Source organism: Protopterus annectens, chromosome 7.part0 (assembly GCF_019279795.1).
Source record: "Protopterus annectens isolate FY-2018-M chromosome 7.part0, PAN1.0, whole genome shotgun sequence".
Classification (NCBI taxonomy): Eukaryota; Metazoa; Chordata; order Ceratodontiformes; family Protopteridae; genus Protopterus; species Protopterus annectens.
The window spans coordinates 553,305,087-553,326,951 of NC_056739.1; positions in this window are offsets into that span (position 1 = coordinate 553,305,087).

Below are 21,865 nucleotides of genomic sequence, written 5' to 3' on the forward strand. Positions count from 1 at the left end.
CCTTGAGTGCCTTAACTGTTTTTCTTTGAAAGCAAAAAGGTCTTCTTCTAGCACACCCCACTTTAGCATTCAATAATGAAAATGTACAAACCACCAGAAAAACATATGTACCATCTAAGTCTTTAATCAGATTGTTTGTCTCATGAGATGTTGCATCCAAATGAAGATAATGCACCTCCATTGATATTGACAAAACAACATAAAAGAATCATGAAATACTCTTCAGCATTCACTCATGAGGGTGTGAAACAGACATGATCTGAATGTCTACCAGCTTGTTGCTTTCTCTTTGTAGGTCCTGTGCTATCAGTTGTAACTCCATCTTTTGTGTCAGTTCCAGAGTTGCATAGCTATTTGGCAGCATGAGTGTGTGTACTTCCCTATTTATGTATCACAGCACCGTGGTGCTCTCTATCAAAAGGGTGCCTGGTTTCCAAATTTTTTTTTAATACTGTCATGCCCCTGTACTCTACCATCAAATCCTTCTGGTTGTTGTGACACTAGAGTCAGGCTGCCTCCCACTGGCTTTATACTCAACTGCCTGAGTGGGTGACCCCAGAATATATCTGGAGAATCTGAGGTCATAATTTGTCTCCCCCAGGGACACAATAAGTGGGCTCCCCCTTTTTTCTGCAAGTAGACTTCTATCCACCATAACAGCTCTTTCTTCAAGCACAGAAGTTTGCAGGACATTTGTGTTGGCACTACTCTTTTTTTTCAGGAACAACTGAATATTTTCCTCATGTGTAGTTTTCAAAGGGGAGTCATTAGGTTGAAGGCAGCCATGTGTCCCAGAGCTCTAACAATTTATCTGGCAATCACCCATACCTGCTGGGCTAATGATACAAAGTAAAGGGTAAAAAAAAACTTTTCTTGGGGGAAGAAAGGGCATTTGACATCTTGCATTGAACAGGGCTTCTTTATATTCAGTGAGAATCTCAAGATCAAGAGGCAGGTCATAGTCAAATTAGAGAGGCTCCCACCTCTTTCAAAGAATTGGCTTGGGTTAGACAACCATTTAGATAAAGGTAGATTAGCAAAACCCTTTTTGAAAATTCATTTGACAGATTACTTTCATTTACATTGTGGGAATTTCAGAAGGTTGGCTGCAAATGCAATTACAGTGCCAGAGCAAGTACCAGGCCATTTATGGGTCACATGATGTGTGAACGCTGGCCAATTATAAAACTATCTCAGTTCAACAAAGGTAATGTAAGACTAGGGCATACAGCGTTTTCTTGAAACTAAGTGCAACATGTCAAGTTTCAAGGTCCATCCTTCCATCAGATTACAAATTAAATTACGATAATTTAGAACTTGGGTTAGAGTCTGACCAAGGCTAGAAGTTGTTTAGAGGTACTGAATGGGCTTCATCAAGCTTGGGATGCAGTGAATTGGTAAAGTCTTTTCAGTTGTATGCCATGTTTAAGGGTTGGGGAGAGAATCCCCATGCAAGCACAAAAAGGGTTACCCGATAAGGCCAAGGGTGCTTCAGGATTTGTGGGATGCCATCCCAAAGGTCTGCTTGGGCTCTTTTATATAGGGTCTATTTCTTAAAGGCACTATAGTGCATTCAGATGGTCAGAAATGGTGCAGCCAATTACAAGAAGGGTCAGTCGATTATGCTGCCATTAGAGAACGTTTGCATGTCTGAAGAGGGGGGCTGTGTTTATATGGCAAGGATTCAAGATGAAGGAAGGGAAGGGAGGGGGTCAATGGCTATAGCTTCATTTGCCTACAGCTTTATGCAGGGAGTTGGCAGAACTACTGTGAAGGTATTAAGCACAGTGGGATAAGCAGCCAAGCCATTTAGTGCCATGGCTCCCTACTGAAATGACAGGACTCAAAATGCGAAGTGCCAACATGCTGAGGAAAAAAGAAAGATAGAAAATTAAGGAGACGAGTTAATCTCGAACATTATTTCCTTTAAACTTTTTTGCAGGGGTGGGCAAGCCCTTCTCACCCACAAAACCTACAAAATTTGAGAACTCCATGTCTCAGAGTAAAAAGGATTATTCTGAGGAACGGCCATCTCTGACTTAGTATATGTAAGCCCTTTTTTGGTATGTGTGTTTTGGGATGCCCTCTACTGGGTCCTGACACTTCAAATGGTCATCAATGGCTGTACATAAGAAAACAGTGGAGCTGACTAGGTTAAACAAAGGCAGAAACATGCCAAGTTTATTCCAGATAGGGGTAGCTTCTTAGGCACACAGACTGGAAGAATCCCAGATGGATATAAACAGGTGGAAGTCCAACACACACAGCTTGTATTATGAAGGGATTTCATTACTTTGTTTTTGTTATAGCTCAGGGAGCAAAGAAACAAAGGTTGCAGTGGATTTAAATCATTCATATGTGAAGAGGCTACAATGCTGACTGCAATACAAAAGGAAGCTGGATTAGGGGCCTGAAAGCACCTTGTATGTAATGTTAAATGGCTTGGAGTGTTAAGCAAGAAATGGCCTCAACTTAGGTAAGTAATGCACTAGGAATCTAAGTTAAACAGTGTAATGGAGGCCATTTTGTTGCATCTAAAAAGGGGGAGATCATACCGCATACAGACTCACTGGAGACAACTGCATAAGAAATTAATTTTAAGGAATGCTGGTCATGGGCTATTATATGCTGACCAGGGGCAGTACAGTAAATAAACTGAAGGGGACTAGGTGCATTACAACGGAGAGAATGATCTGCATAATTAATACTATGAACAACTGTTGAAGGGCTTGAAGAGGCTTTTGTTTAGTCTCCCAAGCATACAGGTTGAGAAGCCAGACAACTATGACAGAGATGTGGTACACATATCAGAGAAGGGATGCTTTCCCCTCCCCCATTCAGAATTACAAGCAGACAAATATTCTGGAAAAATGCATTCACACTCAACTTCTTCATTACCTGCTTCACAACCAAATCCTTTCTCCCACTCATCATGGTTTTAGGCCGTGTCACAGCACTACTACAGGCCTTGTATCTTTTATGGACACAGCTAACCAGGTCCGAGATGCTGGAAAAAAATTTTCTTCTTTCTTTCTTGACCTTTCTAAGGCCTTTGATATGGTCTCCCACTTTCTTCTTCTCACTAAACTCTTTAACATAGGCCTCTCACCCCAACCCTAGACTGGCTCTCAAACTACCTCACATATAGGCAAAAATCAATCAAGTGGCAACATTCTCTCTCAACATTCCTTAACACAACCACAGGTGCTCCCAAGGATCCAAACTAGGGCCCCTTCTGTTTAGCATTTTATTTCACACCACTCTTAGCCAAGGTACAGTCATCTAATATGCAGATAACCCAACCATCATCTGTGCTGACAATTCCTCATCGGAACTACAAGTCACCCAAAGTGCCCTCACTTCTACTGAACTAAGGATGACCAATAATAATCTTGCCTTTAACCCCAACAAAACTAAACTTGTGCTTTTTGCCCCCAAAGAACACTTCCCTAAACAAGGAAGAATTCACTATTCATGCTCAAAATAACACTATCATTGAGGCTGTACCAAATACAAAACTACTAGGTGTCATCACAGAATGAAAACCTAACATTTGACCTGCATATTCATACCACTATAAAATAAAAATGCATCAAAAATTGGGCATCCTCTATAGACACAAATACTTCCCCAACCACTCTGAAAAATTATCCATAGCCTCGTCCTTACTTCTACCATCTCTTCTTTATGGCACCCTAACCTAATCCTTACTTCTATCATCTCTTCTTTATGGCACCCCTCTTCTTACCAATATTCAGTCCTCTTTTAAATCCAAACTTGACTCATGCTACAATGAAATTGCTAAATTTGTAACCAATGGAAAATATTCATCTCACCACTGTTCCTCATTACACCTACTAAACTGGTTGGAACTCCCACATCATCTAACATACATCCAATTAACCACTGCATACAAATTTATATTAAGCCATCAAACTGCCCCACCCTTTCTTCTCTGCTTACTCAGTATCATCAAAATAGACCTCTCTGATCCAATAATCAACTGCTCCTAAACGTAGAAAAACCAAACCTTTCAGTCTAGTCAGATGCTGTACTCCTTTACTATTGCAAAACCATGGAACACCCTCCCACCATTTATCAGGTCTAAGAGCAATGCAACTCTCTCTAAGAAATCCCTGAGACTACACCTTTCTTTTTTTTAATTTCTCCAAATCTTTTGGGTTTCTAATACCATGACGGGAATGGACCCCATTCCTAAGTCAAAGTACAATTAAAGTTCATGAAATTAGTATTGTTTTAATCTTTGATGTCAGCCCAAAGTGCTCTTCACAGCACCTCAATGTGCCCAATAATGACTCCTTCTGTTATTCGTATGGGGTTACATGTACCAGTAAGATATCTAAATCTGATTGTAGATTCTATTTTATAAGACTCATTGCTCCTACTACTATTGAAATTGTCTGGGTATCTTTCTTCCACATTGCTCTTATTTCTGCCTGCAAACCCTGATATTTTATGACTTTGTGTCTCTCTGTACACAAGACACTGTAGTCACTGGGTGTGCTGATTTCAATGAAAAATGCTACTTTTGTCTTCTTTTCATGGACCACTGTATCCAGTTTTCTAGTATCTATCTTTTGAACAGTTGGTAATGGGTAATCCCATGTGATGTAGACTTCATAATTTCTATGATGCTTTGTGGCTCATGTTTCCAGTGTTTTTCAGCCACTTCAATATCATGTTTGCACAATCCCCAGTGCGACAGTCTTGCCACATTACTATGCCTTACAGTATACTGCCCTCCTGCCATTAACAAGTCACAACTAGCAACGGAGGTATGCGACTGTTTCTAATTCTGCTTTACAAAACCTACATTTGTCTGTTTCTCCCACATTCACTGGACTTTGTAAACCAACGTGTACGTAGCCACTGTCTTGGGCCACAAATATTAACCTTTCATCTCTTGGTTTAAATTCACCTTTACTTAACCATTCCTGTGTTCTATCCGACTTAACATAAGGTTCTTCCAGAAATTTTCTATACTTGAACTATATTTATGCATTTTCCACATTCCATGCCTTCTTCTCTGGTCCTTCGCCTTATACTCTTTCTTTTGTTTTTGATGGCACATTCAGTTGCTGCCTGATTTTTATCCACTTGTGGTTTGATTTCCATTCCTGCTTGACTCTGATATGCTTCTGCTAGCCTAAGCAGGGAAGTCATCTTAGATTTATTCTCCTCATGTTTCAAAACTTTCACTACATTTGGGTCTTGTGAGGTCAGCAGATGTGTGGAGTCCCACAATTGCAGATCTATACATGTAATTAATTTCAAGGAGGCCCACCCCTCCTCCAGAGTGGGGAATATATAATCTTGGTATGCACTGATTTTTATAAATCATTTGGTGAGAATGAAGCATCCTTCTTGTTTTCCTGTCTAATCTATCCAACACCTTTTGGAGCCAGTCAGTCACTCCAAAACTGTAAGATAGGACAGGAAGAGCAAATTGGTTTATAGCTTGGATTTTGTTCCTAGATATCAATGCTGTTTTCAGGATTAATTTAAGTCTTCTAAAGTACTCCTTACTATGCTTTATTTGCATTTGTTCATGTTTTATTGTCGATCCTTCATCAATTCCCAAATATTTATACACTCCCTCTTGCTCAAGTTTTTTTATATCACATTCTTGTCACAAACTGATGTTTTCTTGGTGCTGCAGTTTTCCTCCTTTAAATGTTGCTTTTCTACATTTATCAAGACCAAATGACATTCTTATATCATTTGAAAAAGGGCAGTTGTGCTTTCAGTTCCTCATCTGATGAGCTATGCTGTTTCAAATCATTGACAAAGAGAAGATGAGAAGTCTTTACACTGTTGTTTTCTAGGAGCCAAATTATAGCCATGACCTAAGCTGTTAAGTAGACAGCTTAATGGATTAAGGACAAGACAGAATTATAGCGGTGACAGAGAGTTACCCCAGAATATCCCCCTTTGAATTTTTATCCCTGGAATAATAATTTGTCCTTTATAATGGCTTAGTTGCAAAGTGGTCTACTACTGTTTCATTGTCACTAATGTAGGTGATCACTGTAGGGTGTTACTTTATACATTTTTAAGCACTCTTTTATCCATGAATGTGGGATACTATCAAATGCTTTTCTGTAGTGAATCAAAGTCATATTTAAATTCTTTCCCTTTTTACAGTTCTCCACTATGACTTTATTTAACAAATTATCCTTTGATCCATATGACTTTCTTTTATTGCACTTTTGTTCTATTGCCATAATTGAGTTTTCTTCTAGATGACTATAAACTCTGTCAGCATCAATTCCAGTGTATAGTTTACATCGTGGAAAGATAAGCTATTGGCTTATTTTTTGGGTAGCTTGCAGGTTCACTCAAGTAGGAGCATTGTTTTTCCTGTTGTTAGCCAGGTTGGTGTCTGTTCGGGGTGCACATATAAATAATTCTTATGCCTAATCTTTGTGCAGAGATGTTAATATTTTTAACCAGAGGTTAGGTACTGCATCTGGGCTTGCGTTTTTTCAATTAGGGGCTTTTCTTAACTTTGTTTCAATCTCTCTGGCTGTTACTTCATCCCATTTCATACCCTGTATCTTTAACCTTCTTATTCTTTCTTTTACTTCTATCCATTTAGCATCTTTGTTATGTTCCACAGGATCTTCTTAAGATATTTCTCCAAAATTTATCTATTTCTTTTTTTTTGGAGGTCTTTCAATTCCTTTTACTTGGTTTCCCAATTCTCTATAAAACGTTTTTATGGTTGTCAATAAATTGCTTATTTTGTACTTTTCTTTTATATTTATCTGCGTATCTTCTATGTTTTTCCACCTGTGCTGAGATTTTTAGTTTGTGATAGTGCATGATAACTCCCGATCTGTTCTAATACTGTGCATTTCTTTTATCACATCTATCTTTCTAAGTATTTGGTTGATCTGTTCCCTCTTCTATACTCTTCTAACAGTGACACTTCTTATCTTAGTTGCTTTATAGTTTTTCTCTATTTGATACTTCCACGATGGTATTTGATTTCTCTCCTTTCTCTCCGTCACTACCCTATATTCTTGTGGTAGAACTTTATCAGTTATTAATTTAGCCACACAGTAATATTTCCTTTTTTTAATTTCTCCAAATCTTTTGGGTTTCTAATACTGTGACAGGAATGGATCTCAATCCTAAGTCAAAGAATGATTAAAATTCATGAAATTACTATTGTTTTACTCTTTGATGTCAGCCAGTAGTGCTCTTTGCAGCACCCACAGTGTGTCCACTAATGACTCCTCCTGCAATTCATACGGAGTTGCATGTACTGGTAGTATATCCAAATACAATTGTAGACTCTTTTTATAAGACCTGTTGTTCCTACTGTTGGAACTGTCTGGGTATCTTTCTTCCACATTGCTCTCTTTTCTGCCTGCAAATCCTGATATTTTATGACTTTGTGTCTCTCTGTATGCAAGACACTGTAGTCACTGAGTGTGGCAATTTCAATGATCAATGCTATTTTTATCTTCTTTTCTTGGACCACTATATCCAGTTTTCTAGCATCTATCATTTGAATTGTTGGTAAATGGATGATCCCATGTGATGTAGACATCTTCATTTTCTATGATGCGTTGTGGCTCATGTTTCCAGTGTTTTTCAGCCACTTCAATACCATAATGTTTGCACAATCCCCACTGCAAGTCTTACCATGTTATTATGCCTTTCAGTATATAGTCCTTCTACCATTAGTATGCAACCAGCAACAAGGTGTGCAACTGTTTCCAATTCGGTTTTACAAAACTTGCATCTGTCTGTTTCTCCACATGATCAATGGACTTTGTAAACCAAAGTGTGCGCAGTTCACTATCTTGGGCCGCCAATATTAACCTTACATCTTTTGGTTTGAATCTGCCTGTCCTTAACCATTCCTGCATTCATTCCTGATCAACATGAGGTTCTTCCAGAAGTTTTCTATACTTGGAACTATATTTATGCTTTTTCCACATTTCTTGCCTTCTCATCTGGTCCTTCACCTTATATTATTTCTTTTGTTTTTTGGCACATTCAGTTGCTGCCTGATTTTTATCTACTTCTGGTTTGATTTCCATTCCTGCTTGACGCCAATATGCTTCTGCTAGATTAAGCACAGAAGTCATCTTAAGATTTATTCTCCTCATGTTTCAAAACTTTCATTATGTTTGGGTCTTGTGAGGTCGGCAGATATGTGTGGAGTCCCACAATTGCAGATCTATACATATAATCAATTTCAAGGAGGCTCATCTCCCCTTCAGAACGGGGAATATATAATCTTGGTGTGCACTACTTTTTATAAATCATTTGGTGAGCATGAAGCATTCTTCTTGTTTCCCATCTAATCCATCCAACATGTTTTGGGGCCAGTCAATCACTCCAAAACTGTAAGTTAGGACAGGAAGAGCAAATTGGTTTATAGCTTGGATTTTGTTCCTAGAGGTCAATGCTGTTTTCAGGATTAATTTAAGTCTTCTGAAGTATTCCTTACTAAGTTTTATTCGCATTTGTTCGTGTGTTTTTGTTTATTCTTCATTAATTCCCAAATATTTATAAACTCCTTCTTGCTCAAGTTCTTTTATATCACATCCTTGTCCCAAACCCCAGTTTTCCTGCGTTAAAGGTTGCTTTTGCACATTTATCAAGACCAAATGACATTCTTATATCATATGAATAAGTTTTGACAACTTGCAGTTGTGCTTTTAGTTCCTCATCTGATGAGCTATACAGTTTTAAATCATCGACAAAGACAAGATGAGAAGTCTTTACACTTTATTGCTTTCTAGGAGCCAAATTATAGCCATGACCTAAGCTGTTAAGTAGACAACTTAATGGGTTAAAGGCAAGGCAGAATAGCTGCGGTAACTAAGAGTCAACCTGGAAAAATCCATATGGAATATTTCCTCTGTATGGCAGTGCACAAGTGCCAAAACTGCACTTCCAATAATCTGACTCCCTCTTCTACTGCAAAGGTACACCTTCACTAATTACTACTCTGTTATTCTCTTTATATCTCAAAAAAAAAAGAAGTTATGTACTTACCATAACATTCCATGTGAGTTGTCCATCTCGCCTTTATTCTATACTGATGGGTTCGGAACCAATCCTCAGTTCCGACTCGGCCATTTACAAAAGCTCATGGTCTCTATCTAGCTCGTGGCTTACTTTCTATCCCACAATGCTCTAGTGCCTTCCCCAGATCTTGTTTGCTGGTATACTAATACTCATATGAAAATCTCCCTATTATTTTATAAGCCAAGAAGAGGGTCAGAGAACATCAGATGTTAATCAGTAACCTCTTGGTCCTCTAGAAGCCAAAGACTGGGGGTAGGACGGGGACATAAGAATGAAGGTGAGATGGACAACTCACATGGAACATTATGGTAAGTACATAATTTCTTTATGTGAAGTTGTCCTATCTTGCCTTCATTCTGTACTGATGGGACAGTGTCCCTAGCACCATTTTTCTTGGGTGGCTCATGGGAGAACATTCTTCAGAACAGCAGACCCAAAAGAGGCCTTGTCCCTGGAGGCCAAATCCACTATGTAATGAGTGATAAAGGTATAAGGCTTTGCCCACGTTGCTGCCGCACAAATGGTACCTATTGGTAATTTTGCATGAAATGCAGAAGAGGTCGAAACAGCCCTAGTGAAATGAGCTCTTTTTTTGTCTGGCAACTGTTTGTTTACTGACTGATAAGTGAAAGAGATGCAGTCTGAAAATCATCGGGATAGAGTAGTTTTCGCTACTGAAGCACCTTTTTTGCAGTCTGAAAATGATACAAACAGTTGGTCAGTCTTTCAAAATTCTTTTCTTCTGTGTAAATAGAAACATAATTGTCTATGAACGTCAAGTTGGTTTAATGTATATTCTGCCTTATTGTCATACTTGGAAAAAAAAAATTGGTGAGTCTATGGGCTGATTTAAGCTGGATTCTGAACATACTTTTGGTAAAATAAGAAGGGTTTGTACCAAGTGAGACTCTGTCATTGTGGAACAGCGTATACGGGGGGTTGATAGATAATGCCTGTAACTCTGAAACTCTCCTAGCTGAAGTGATAGCCACTAGGAAAATAGTCTTTCAAGTTAAGAACTTTAAGTCACATGATGATACAGGTTCAAAGGGGGAAGAATTATCCGGGATAATACAAAATTTAGGTTCCATGTTGGTAGGGGTGGTTTAATGGGTGGCCTCAACAGGTTAGTGCCTCTCAGGAAAGTTTAGAAAGTATGTGGGACATAATATTTGGTCCTTCATCCCCAAACTGAAAATTTGAGATTGCCGTTAATTGTACTCGAATAGTAGCTGCAGCTGCTCGCTCATTAAAAAGCTTTGTTAAGAATTCCAGAATGGAAGATATAGGCACTGAATAAGGGTCAATATGATTCTCTAAGGCCCAGACAGAAAATCCTTTCCATTTGCTGAGATATAATCTTCTTGTAAACATCTTGTGAGAAGAAATCAGGATATGTTGTACCGCAGGTGAAAGGTTTTGTAGCCTGGCTATGTTTGGAATTGGAGCAGCCAAGCTGTCAACTTGAGGGTCTGAACAGATGGATGGGCTCCCGATGAATAGGTCAGATCATCTGGTACTGGGTCCAGAATCCAAGGCTCCTCCTGAAGATGAGGCCGCAAAAAGGGGAACCAAATTTGATGAGGCCAGTAAGGGGCTATAAGTATTAAGTTCCTTCCCAATGTGCTGGCTTTCTGAAGAACTTTGGGTATCAATGGAAAGGGAAGGAAAGCGTAGAGAAGGCCTTGGGGGCCAATCGTGCACAAGTTCATCCCTTAGGGGTTCCCCCAGAGGGGGGATGAGGGCAAAGTATCTGCTGCATTTTGTGTTCATGGATGTGGCAAAAAGATCATAACAAGGCTGGGCCCCATTTTTTGGAAAATCATTTCTACTATTTCTGGTTTCAGGGACAACTCGTGAGGCATCAGAATTGCTCTGCTGAGTTTGTCTGCTATCACACTGGATTTCCCCGGGATGTGCATTGCTACCAGAAAGCGCTGGGAGGAAGTTGCCCACTGCCATACTCTCAGGGCCTCTTGAAAAGGGGAGTAAGATCTGGTTCCTCCTTGTTTGTTTATATACCATACCACTGACATTGTCCATTTGGAATGCAATCGTTCCTATTGGAAGAGAGTCTTGGAATGCCTGCAACGCCAGAAGCACCACTTTCGTCTCTAGGACACTGACGTGCAAGTGGGCCTCGTGATCCTGCCAAGTGCCTTGGGCTGTTCTTCCTAGATAATGCCACCCCCACCCTATCTGGGAAGCCTCCATGGTCACTGTGGCTAGAGGTGATGGGAGAACAAAGGGTCGACCTAAAGTCACTTGATTGGAGTGGAGCCACCAATGAAGGTCTCTTCTGCAGGATTCTGTTGACATTATCTGGTGCGACATTGGAAGTTCCTGCATGGACCACTGGGTGAATAGAAGCCACTGTATAATTCTCATGTGCAGCCGTGCTTAGGGGATTACATTTATTGTTGCTGCCATGGTGCCTAATACTTTTAGAATTGTCCTTGCTTGAGTCTTTCTTTTTTAAGAGAAGGTCTAGAACCTGTACTTGAAGGGCCTGTATTCTCTCTGGTGGAAGCTTTATCATCATTGTTGTAGTGTCTAAATCTGCACCTATAAAAACGATATGTTGAGATGGCAATAAGACATATTTTTCATAGTTTGTTGTAATCCCTAAACAAGCACAGAGTTTCAAGGTGGTGTCCTTTACTTTCGTTAGTAGATGCTTGGTGGTGGTGGTTAGGAGTCAGTCATCTAGGTATGGAAACAAAGCAGCATTTCAGGCAAAACAATAAAGCCCTTTGCAGGGTAAGCTTAGAAAATTGTGCTAAAACCACGGACGGCTCAGTATACTTTAATTCACTTTATTCCACACCTTGGGCAAATGAGGTTACTTATTTGTCCCTGCTCTTAACATTATTTTCCCTGTTCTTAACCTCATTTTTCCCTGTTTTTAACATTCTTTTAACTGAGTGATGGTATACAATTTGCCTTTTGGCTCACAATTCAATTTTTACAATATGTGTAATTTCATGATTTATCCACTAGATGGAGTATCAAGTTCATTTAAAGTAAATTTTTAAGCTGGTAATTTTAACTATTGAGTCCTACTAATGTGTTTTTAAAGGAATTTTAACTTTATAATTTATTTCTTGTAGTCAAGTTTTTTAAGGAATTATTTAAAACATGTTTTTATTCATACATATTTATTCACCAATATTGTAAAACTAAATGTGTTTTAACTGTGGTAACACTGAGAGATGCAAAAAGAAAAGTTTATGATTTTAAATGAAATTAACCTTTTAATTAATTCATTAATCCAATCAATGTAATTAAGTGAATGGTATAAAAGGGTTAGTAGTTTGAACAGCCCATATCCGAGGAAGTGATTTTTAAAACAAAAACATATGGTGGAGCATTAAAGGAAAACAACGGGATATCAAATCAAATATCTCTACCTGATGTCTCCCTAAAATCCTGTTATGTGATACAGCCTCAAAAAAACATAACCGCAGCTTTAAAAAAAAATTCACTATTCTCTTTTACTGCTTAGGCTTCATACTTTTCCGTACTGTTTGACTTTCAGTTTTAAAACCAAGATGAAAACTGTCTAGTCGTCTCTCAAATAATGATGTCACATCTGCCATAGCTCTTGCTGAAGATCCTGGGAGGTTTCCTCCCCCAAAGTGACGTAAACACTGCCTTATTTGCATGCTGTACAGAATCCCTGTGATCCTCCCATATTGTGATGTCAACACTGCCTTTCCCAGCCCACTGTTAACCTAATAAATGGACTAGGTGCTGTGTGGAACTCCTTTTCTGTGTTAGCAAATCTGGTCGACTCTATTCATGTGAAGCACTTCTTCTTCACCAGCGTTTTGCTACTTCATAAGTAAGGTAAGTCTTATTACTTCTTAATAGTGTATCCTAAATGTAATTTGTCCTTGTTTCTATGCCTCCCTAGCCCTGATATTGTGTCCTCCCAAGTTTTTAATTGCACATTAGTGGAGTTAATATTTTTTTGTTTGTAAGGGTGCCACGTGCTTCCCTTTCGCAGCTGCATTTTTAGCTTAGCCTACTTATTTTCATTTTGATCCAGGGTTTATATTTCCCCAGTTATGTTTAATGCTTGATGAGTTATGGCGGATACTATTTGCTAACAGAAGGGAATAAGAGAAAGTGGAATGTGTGTGTGTGTGTGTGTGTGTGTGTGTGTGTGTGTGTGTGTGTGTGTGTGTGTGTGGGGGCTGCTTACAAGCCAAAGCAGAGTGCTCTCCAGGGGAAAATGAATATTGGCTCAAACAGGTAGACACATACTCAAAGTTAATTGTAGCTGTTTGCAGACAGTTCAGACCCGGACTGCGCTTTTCCGTTTGTGCCTTTGTCCCACTTCTATGTATGGCTTTGTCCTAATTTCTTGCGCTGAGGTTCATAGGTATTTCAGGATCAATTTATCCTTGCTTTTGAACCAGATTTCTCTGCTTGGTTAGTACACTGCTATAAAATGTAAAAATCTAAATCATTGTAGAAGTAAAGCAGTGTGTGTGTGTGTCTGCGTGCGTGTGTCTGCGTGTGTGTATGCACTACCATAATTTATTTTAAAAATTGACTCAAAAAAGCATGTGGGTGCTGTCATGCAAGTCTAAAATATTTCAAGTTTATAGTGCATCATTTGTTAGCTATTTAAACAGGAAGGGAAAATAAGTGGCAGACTGCTTTGCAAAGCAAGGATTATTGCCAGTGCTATGTAGCTTGGTTTTAAATTTGACAGGAGTAGTGCAACAAAAAAAGTCTCCCACTGTAAGGAGGAAAAGGCTGACAAGCAAACACTACATTACTCTGGTCACCTGCTGTGACGAGCTGTCAATCACATGCAGATAATGGGTCAAATTACCCTTGGCTCTTTTGACAGCTAGGGAAGGTAGGTGTGAAGTGGGAGGGGAGATTCCTTGAAGAGCTAGATTTCAGCCTTCACAAAAGAAAGCAATTTAGCATTTCTAAGATGAAAGGGCTACAAAATGCACCTTTCAGTTCTGTTCTGTAGCATTTGCACTTTTTGTGTTTTAAGTGGTCATTGAAAAAGGATAACATTTTAACCAAAAGTAGGGGATTTTAAGACTGCAGTGAATGCCTGTTAAGTCAATGAAGTGACAGCAGCTTAAGGCAAAACGTGGCAGATCTGATGCAATTTTTTGGAGACAAATAATGCATTCTGGGATACTTAGAGGCAGAGTAAACAGTCTGAATTTTTTCAATATGCCAGAACCCATGTGGTCAGAGTCAGAAATTGCATCTAAAAATATCTAAAAAGCTCAAAATAGTCTCAGAGTGCTATTAAAATGTAGGAAACATCAAACCATGATGAAATTAGTATGTTTTTTGAGTCTGAGGGCGTGGTTGTCCTTTAATGTGCTGTGTTTCTGTGGAATAAAGTGAAATGAAGTGTACTGAGCCGTCCGTGGTTTTAGCACAATTTTCTAAGCTTGCCCTGCTCAGAGCTTTATTGTTTTGCCTGAAAAGCTGCTTCATTTTGTGGATTATAGGTTTTGTGGAAGCTGCTGTGAATTTTGTTTTTTCTAGGTATGGAAACACTTGGAATCCTAGACATCTCAAGTGAGCCGTAACTACTGCCATACATTTGGTGAACACTCTGGGGGCTGTAGTGAGACCAAAGGGCGGAGCTCAAAATTGATAGTGACTGGCTCCCAGCCGAAAGTGCAGATGACTCCTGAATGGCCTGTCCATTTTTATGTGGTAGTACACATCCTGGATATCTACAGAGCATATCCAATTGTTTTTTTCCAGAAAGGCAAGTATCGACTGCAGTGTAACCTTCTGGACCTTTGTCTTTTTTAGATACTTTTTTCAGATTTTTCAGATTTGTTCAGTCTGTTGATATCCAGTATGAGTCTCCAGTCCCCTGTTTTCTTTGGAACTAAAAAGAACCTTGAGTAAGTCCTGGATCCTATTTTGTCTGTGGGGACTGGTTTGATAACCTTTTTCTAGCAACTTCTGTATTTCTAGGGTTGCTTGTTTCCTGTGACAGGGTGGAACATCCGGAGTGTTTTTCATGTATGGGGCGGGCATAGAAAAGGGTATAGCGTAACCTCTGGATATGATGCTTTGCACCCACTTGTTTTTTGTTATTTTTAGCCACGCGTCTGGGTATAAAGACAAGCGACCCCAGACAGCCTCCAGAGAGGGACAGAAGGGCCTCCTTTCAGGAGCACTGAAAGGGATTAACAAAAAAGGATTCTCTGTTGCCCTGGTTCTGCAGACCCCCTCTGCCTCATGGCCTGCATCTTCCATTATCGCTTCCCCCTCTGCCCCTGGGGGAGAGTTCACCTCGTGTGTCTTGAAAAACTCTCTGGGATTTTCAAAACCACATTTTTCCTCCCTTCTGACCTTTAGGATAGGGTCTAGAAGGTGTGGAAAAATGGACTCCGATGGCAGAGAGAGTTTTTCCTTCCTGTTCACACCTGGTTAGTGTGTCTTTGACTTTAGGCCCGAACAAGGACGAGCCGTTGAAGGGGGCATTAACAAAGGATGACTTGAAGGGTTCCGCAAAGTTTCACAAGCGCATCCAGGAATGTCTCCTAAGGGCAATTCCTGAACCCGCTGACCTACTCGCTCCATCAGTTGCATAAGAAAAGAGCCTCATGGATGAGTTCACTACTGAATTTAAGGTGGAGAGCTGGGAGGACACTTTATCTGCTACCCCTGCAGCTACTGAACCCTGGAGAGCATCTCCAAGCTCCTTAAGGAGATCCCTCTGTAACCTAGTGAAATGCGTCAGATAATTCAGGGACCTGAGTGTAAATATCGCTGAAGAAAACATGCACTTTCTGTATCTGTTCATTGTATGCAACTTTTTGTTCGTGGGATGGCCAGAAGTGAACATTTCTGAAAACTTATTTTTCGTGGCCGCCACCACCATAGCATCTACCAGGACACCTTTTGTCAGGAATTTTCAGGGGACATGATAAATTTATTTGGCCTCCTAGGGACAGGTTCCACCAAGTCTAGAGACTCCCACACCTTTCGACAAACTAATTCCATAAGCTCATCAAAAGGCGGAGACACCCAAGTGGCAGAAGAGTGAGACCCAAAAGCCTTCAGGTAGACAGACTCCTCGTCAGAAGGGGTGATGGGCTTCCAGCTGCCTCTCTGCTTAAGGATCTCTAGGATGTCTGCAAAGGAGACATCCTCACAGGGTAACCATGGGGACCCTTCTGGGTCATCAAGGTCTGTGTCAGATGTGACCGACTCCTCTGGGGAGTCCAAATGCTTCCTCTTGCATAATCTCTTGCGAGGGACCTTTTCAGAATGGCATTCTGGAGAGGTTTCGGAAGAGAAGGGTTCACCCACTGGGCATCCTGAGGCTTTGGGTCTCTATGTCTGTGTGTAATCCGTTGTACCGAGATGGACACCGGGGCCTTTGAGGAAGGAATGGCTCGACCTGACAGTGGGGCTGTCTGTGGGGACAATACTCTCTTCATAACCTCGAAAGCCCCCCTGCCCATGATCTGAGGAAGCCCCTAGTTCCGAAGAATCAGGAGGTCCACCCGGCACCACAGGGCTTGGCTCCGAGGCCAAGGTAGGAGCCGAACTCAAGTGCGTTGAGGCCCCGAGAGGTAAGTTTGGATCCAATAAAAACTTGGGCCGACTGTCCTCCCCAGGCCCGACCAGAGAATGTCGGCTTCTAGACTCCTCAGATGGCACCAAGGTAGTCAGAGCGGTCGAAGCCGAAGATCCTGGGGCAGGTCTCAGCTCTGATGGTTCCATCACTATCAGCTCCAAGCAACTCAGGTCGGAGGAGGAATTTATTTTGAATGGACAGGACTGGTTAGTTCCAAGGCCCTCTGGGTCAGCTCCAAGAAAAGTTTGTCTAGCGCCGGTGTCCTCAAGAGTCTCTGCATCACATGATCCACATCATAGTCAGAAAGGCTTCTAGAGGATCAAGGGGAGGGAGCTGGAGATCCTGTAGTCTGTAAAAAAAGGCGACATTAATGTTGGAGATACCAGCTCCAGATCAGGGGACCGGTTCCTCACTTGGAACACCAACGGCTCCAAAACAGATGGAGCTGAGGTGGAAGGTCTCTCAGACCCAACAGATTTTGATACTGACAGAGACATCTTCGACAACTTTTCTGATGGCTTCAACTGCTCTGAAGAAGGAGAGGATGACCTTTATGAAGTTTTATCCGATTTCTGGGATGGAGAAATGGACTTTGTAGGAGGACTTTGACCCTGTTCTAAGGCCTCTGAAAAGGAAGATTTTAATAACTCTTTTAGGATTAACTTATTTCTCCTTTCGTGAAGAACTCTGGAACTAAAGGAATGGCTTATTGATCTAGATTCCTGTAAGTGAACTGCCCCCAGGCAGTAAACACATTCAGTATGGCTATCAGTGATAGACATCTTCTGAGTGCACTTAGGGCACTTTTTAAACCCCGAGGGTTTTACATCTTTAGCTTGTTTAGACATGGTCCATACCAGAAAAACAATAGTCACACAAAGAATGAAAGAACAGCCCTCTAACTAAAAATGGGCTCAGCAACTCTCTAACTAAAAACAAGCTAGAACAAAGAAGGCGAGCTGAATGAACACAGGTCACCACACCACGAACCAGGAAGTTTAAAACATTTATTGTTAAGCGCTTTCTTCTTAGGCAATCCCAAGACTTCTTCAGACAAAGTAAAAGCACACATGCCCCTTCTTTTTATCTTATTCAATAAAAATGTTACAACACGCCATTGGTTGAAAATGTTAAGTCATTAATTATCCTGAAGAGCTTTTAACCTGAAGGCAAGAGCCCGCCTACTGTAAGCAGATCGCAACACAGTGTATAAATATTACGAGCTACATGCCTTCGTCTTTAGGCATAAATAAAGTCAGTAACAAACCCATATCATAAAGGCAGTACCTGCCAATTTAAACTTTCATACATACAAAGAATTAAAAGCTTAGCATTAAGTCATATTTTGACCTACGAAACCTTTAGCTTAAAAACAAAGCCCACCCACTATATACAGGTCATAATACAGTAAGTTGGGCAAACGGGCTACAACTACATCTGCTGACATAAAAATGATAAATTGCTAACATGTACAGTAAAGGCAGTTAAGTGCTGCTTACACTTGGCATACAACAAATACTGACGAAATACAAGCTGACATGAACGTGAAGGACATGAACTATTAAAAATGTCAGAACTTTTGTACAAATAATTCAAGTGCTAGAAGCTAGACATTAATTCATTATACTCACCTACAAAGCCTTTAGCTTAGAATCAAAGCCCGCCCACAATATACAGGTCACAATAAAATAAGTTGGGTAAATGGGCTATCGCTACATCTACTGGTATAAAATAAATAAATAAATAGCCAACATGTACGGTAAAGGCAAAACCTGCTACTTTACACATTCGTACAACAAAAAAAACTTCTGACATTTCTAACAGTTTATGCCGGCTTGTATTTTTTCAGTATTTGTTGTACGAATGTGTAAAGTAGCAGTTTTTGCCTTTACCGTACATGCTAGCTATTTATTTATTTATTTTATACCAGTAGATGTAGCGGTAGCCCGTTTACCCAACTTATTTTATTGTGACCTGTATATAGTGGGCGGGCTTTGAGTCTAAGCTAAAGGCTTTGTAGGTGAGTATAATGATTTAATGTCTAGCTTCTAGCATTTGAATTATTTGTACAAAAGTTCTGACATTTTTAATAGATCATGTCCTTCACGTCAGCTTGTATTTCGTCAGTATTTGTTGTATGCAAGTGTAAGCAGCACTTGCTGCCTTTACCGTACATGTTAGCGATTTATAATTTTTGGACCATCTGTTCGTTTTATGTGACAGTATGCATCCTGAGGATGTACTGAGCGTATCCAGTCATCCTTATGTAAAAAGGGCAGAATGGACTGCACCATGAACAACCAAAACTTTGTATGTTCAACTGACTGATTTAGTTTGCTGAGATTCAATATTGGTCTCTAGTCAAATGTCTTTTTTGGCACTGAAAATAAGTTCCAGATTCTATCTGGTATTGGGGAACCGCGTGGATGATCTTTTCTAGCAGCTTGTTTAGTCGTAGTGACAATTTCCTCTGACTGGGTGGAACATCAAGGATTTTGTTTGCTACTAGAAGGGGTGGATGGGAAAATGGTGCTGCATAACCTCTGGATATTATCCACTGCACTCGTGAATCTTTTTTTGTAATTTCTAGCCAGGCTCTCTGGTGCAGGGGTAGACAAAAAAAAAAAAACAAATCCTTTCCATTTGTTTTTGTTAACTTTTCTACTGGAAGTTTTGTGGGATGGTGATGAGAATGTTACTGAAAGGAAAGCCTGGGCTGTCTAGCAATCAACAGAGCTGGACACTCATTCTTCCTTACAGGATCTGCCAGAGAAGGTATCCTGGTTACTTGAACTACTGCTGCGGGGACCGAGTCTTCCATTTGAGTTCCCCTTTCTGCCCCTGTGGGAACGGTCTCCATGGGGATCTTGTAAGGGACCCTGGGATTTTTTTTGAACCACATTTTCTGTCTGCTTTGTTGGTTCCTAGAAAACATCCACTGAGGAGCTGAAAAAACATACGGCCACAGCAGACAGGGTTTTCATTTCCTGCTGACACCTAGAGAGTTTCTTTCAATTTGGGGAAGAATAAAGAGATTCTATCAAAGGCAGCATTGATGAAAGAAGATTTGAAGGGTTCCACAAAATCACAAAAGTGCATCTAGGCATGGCTCCTCATGGAAATGCCTGAACCCACTGCCTGTGAGGTACCTTCAAGTCTATTTCAAACTTGTCCATTAGGCTCATCTGCCATGCAGCTGAAAGGTAGCCCACTGTGAGGAAACAGTACTCTCTACCTTGGAGGATATGGTCACAAAGAGGGATTTGGAAAGTTCTTTGATCAAATCCCTCTGAAGTTTTGTGAAATGTGCCAAATAATTCAGCTACCAAGGGCAAAGGTCACTGAAGCACAGACATGCTTTCCAAAACTATCCATCACCCTAGACTCCCTGCTGGGGGGTTGAAAGAGAAACTCTGCTCTGCCAGTTCATTTTTATTGGCCACCACTATGACCATGACACTAATGGACACTCCTTTATTCCAGTGTGGTCTATCCTTAGGTGGTGCCAGGATCCTGTCTGGTCTCTTAGGGATTAGCTCAGTTGTGTTTAGTTCCTAACACACCTGTTCAGAAACTGAATCCATGAGCTCACCAGTGGATGAAGTCACCCAGGAGGTAAGTAGGCCAGTTCTAAAGGCCTCAGGAACACCGACTCCTCTTGGGAAGAGTTATCGAGGGACCAACTACTGCTTTGTTTTAGGAATTCTAAAATGCTTCCAAAGGAGACACAAGGCAGTGATCTGGGGGACCCTTTTCCTTCAGCAAAGTCAGCATCCTTAGTAAAACTGTTGCGGAAAGTCTAAGTGTCCCCTTTTGCACTTCCTCTTCCAGGGAACCTCCTTAATGGGGTGTGCCTGGGAGGTACTGGAAGAGAGAATGATACTTTTCTGGGTGGCCCGGAGACTGGTTCGAGCTGGCTGTCCTGGTGGAATTAATAATTGAGCCTCTGGAAAAAATATCAAATGGAATTGATAAGTCAGAGCCAAGGAAGGTAGGTGTAGTCTGAACTCTAGGAATGGAGAAGACTCTCTGCACTACCTCAAAGGCAGAGTGTCTGGCAGAAACAGAAACTGACGGATCCACCAAGGAAGGCTTATGAACTGTTGGCTCCCACTGTCCCACAGGTAAACTACCCTAGAAGGAAGTCAGAGCTCAGCTATCTAGAGCTGAAGTTCTGGGGGAAAGAGATGCCTCCGACAACCCAACTTTAGAGTCTAATCCAACACACCGGAGCCAGTGCCGATGCTTCGGTTCCAAGATTCATCTGGCTCTGAAGTACCCAGTGCCAGACAGCTCAGAGACATGATCAAAGTCAAAGATGCCAAAATCTTTAGAGTCGAGGCAGATGACTCCAAGGCTTTCAGATCGACAGCTCTGAAACCGAAGCATGGATTGGAGAAGGGGCTAAGATCAGAGGTGAAGTACTAATGAGGGGCTTCAGGCAAGATGGGATCAGAGCCAGAAGGACTTCCATTTGTATCTGCATCCTGAGGAACATCCTCATTATCCTGCCCACATCTGCCTTGGATAGGCTCCTGGAAGACCGAAGGGATGAGGCCATGGACGAGCATCTTGAATGGTAACGGGGAGACTCCTCATAAAAAGGTGATGGAAGCCAAGAGGTAATTGACTCCATCAGTAACTGAGGAGAACGGGTCTCGAATTTGTTGGATTTTGCTATCCAATCAGAACCACTCAGATCTCACTTGTTTGCTGTAGCTCTGAGGACAGAGCTGACGTACAAGCCAATGTCTGTTCAGGAGATCTCTTATGAGATTCCTTAGAAAGAGAATTTCCTTTTTTTTCTCCAATCTCTTAGGGGTTTGGGCCCCGGAAGCCATAAACAAAGCTTTTGAAGACAGTATTAGTTAATTTTTACGATCAATTAAAGAGCAGGAGTTAAATCTCCTGCAAATGTCTCAGTCCGAATCCAAACGAGCTGCTCCTAGACAGTAGACATACTTAGAATGTGTGTCTGAATTTGGTATTTTGTGGCCGCATGCCACACATTTTTTAAACCCTGAAGGCTTATCAGACATTTCTCTAGAAAAAGTCTAGAGAGATTAAGGAAAGCTTTCTTTTGTTGTTAAATACTGGGAAAAAAGTTAAGAAAATAGAGAAATTACCAACAATGGTAAAAGGAGAGTACTAATAAGTACAATAACGGGAGAGAATGATGAATTACCAACTATGCTCATAGAC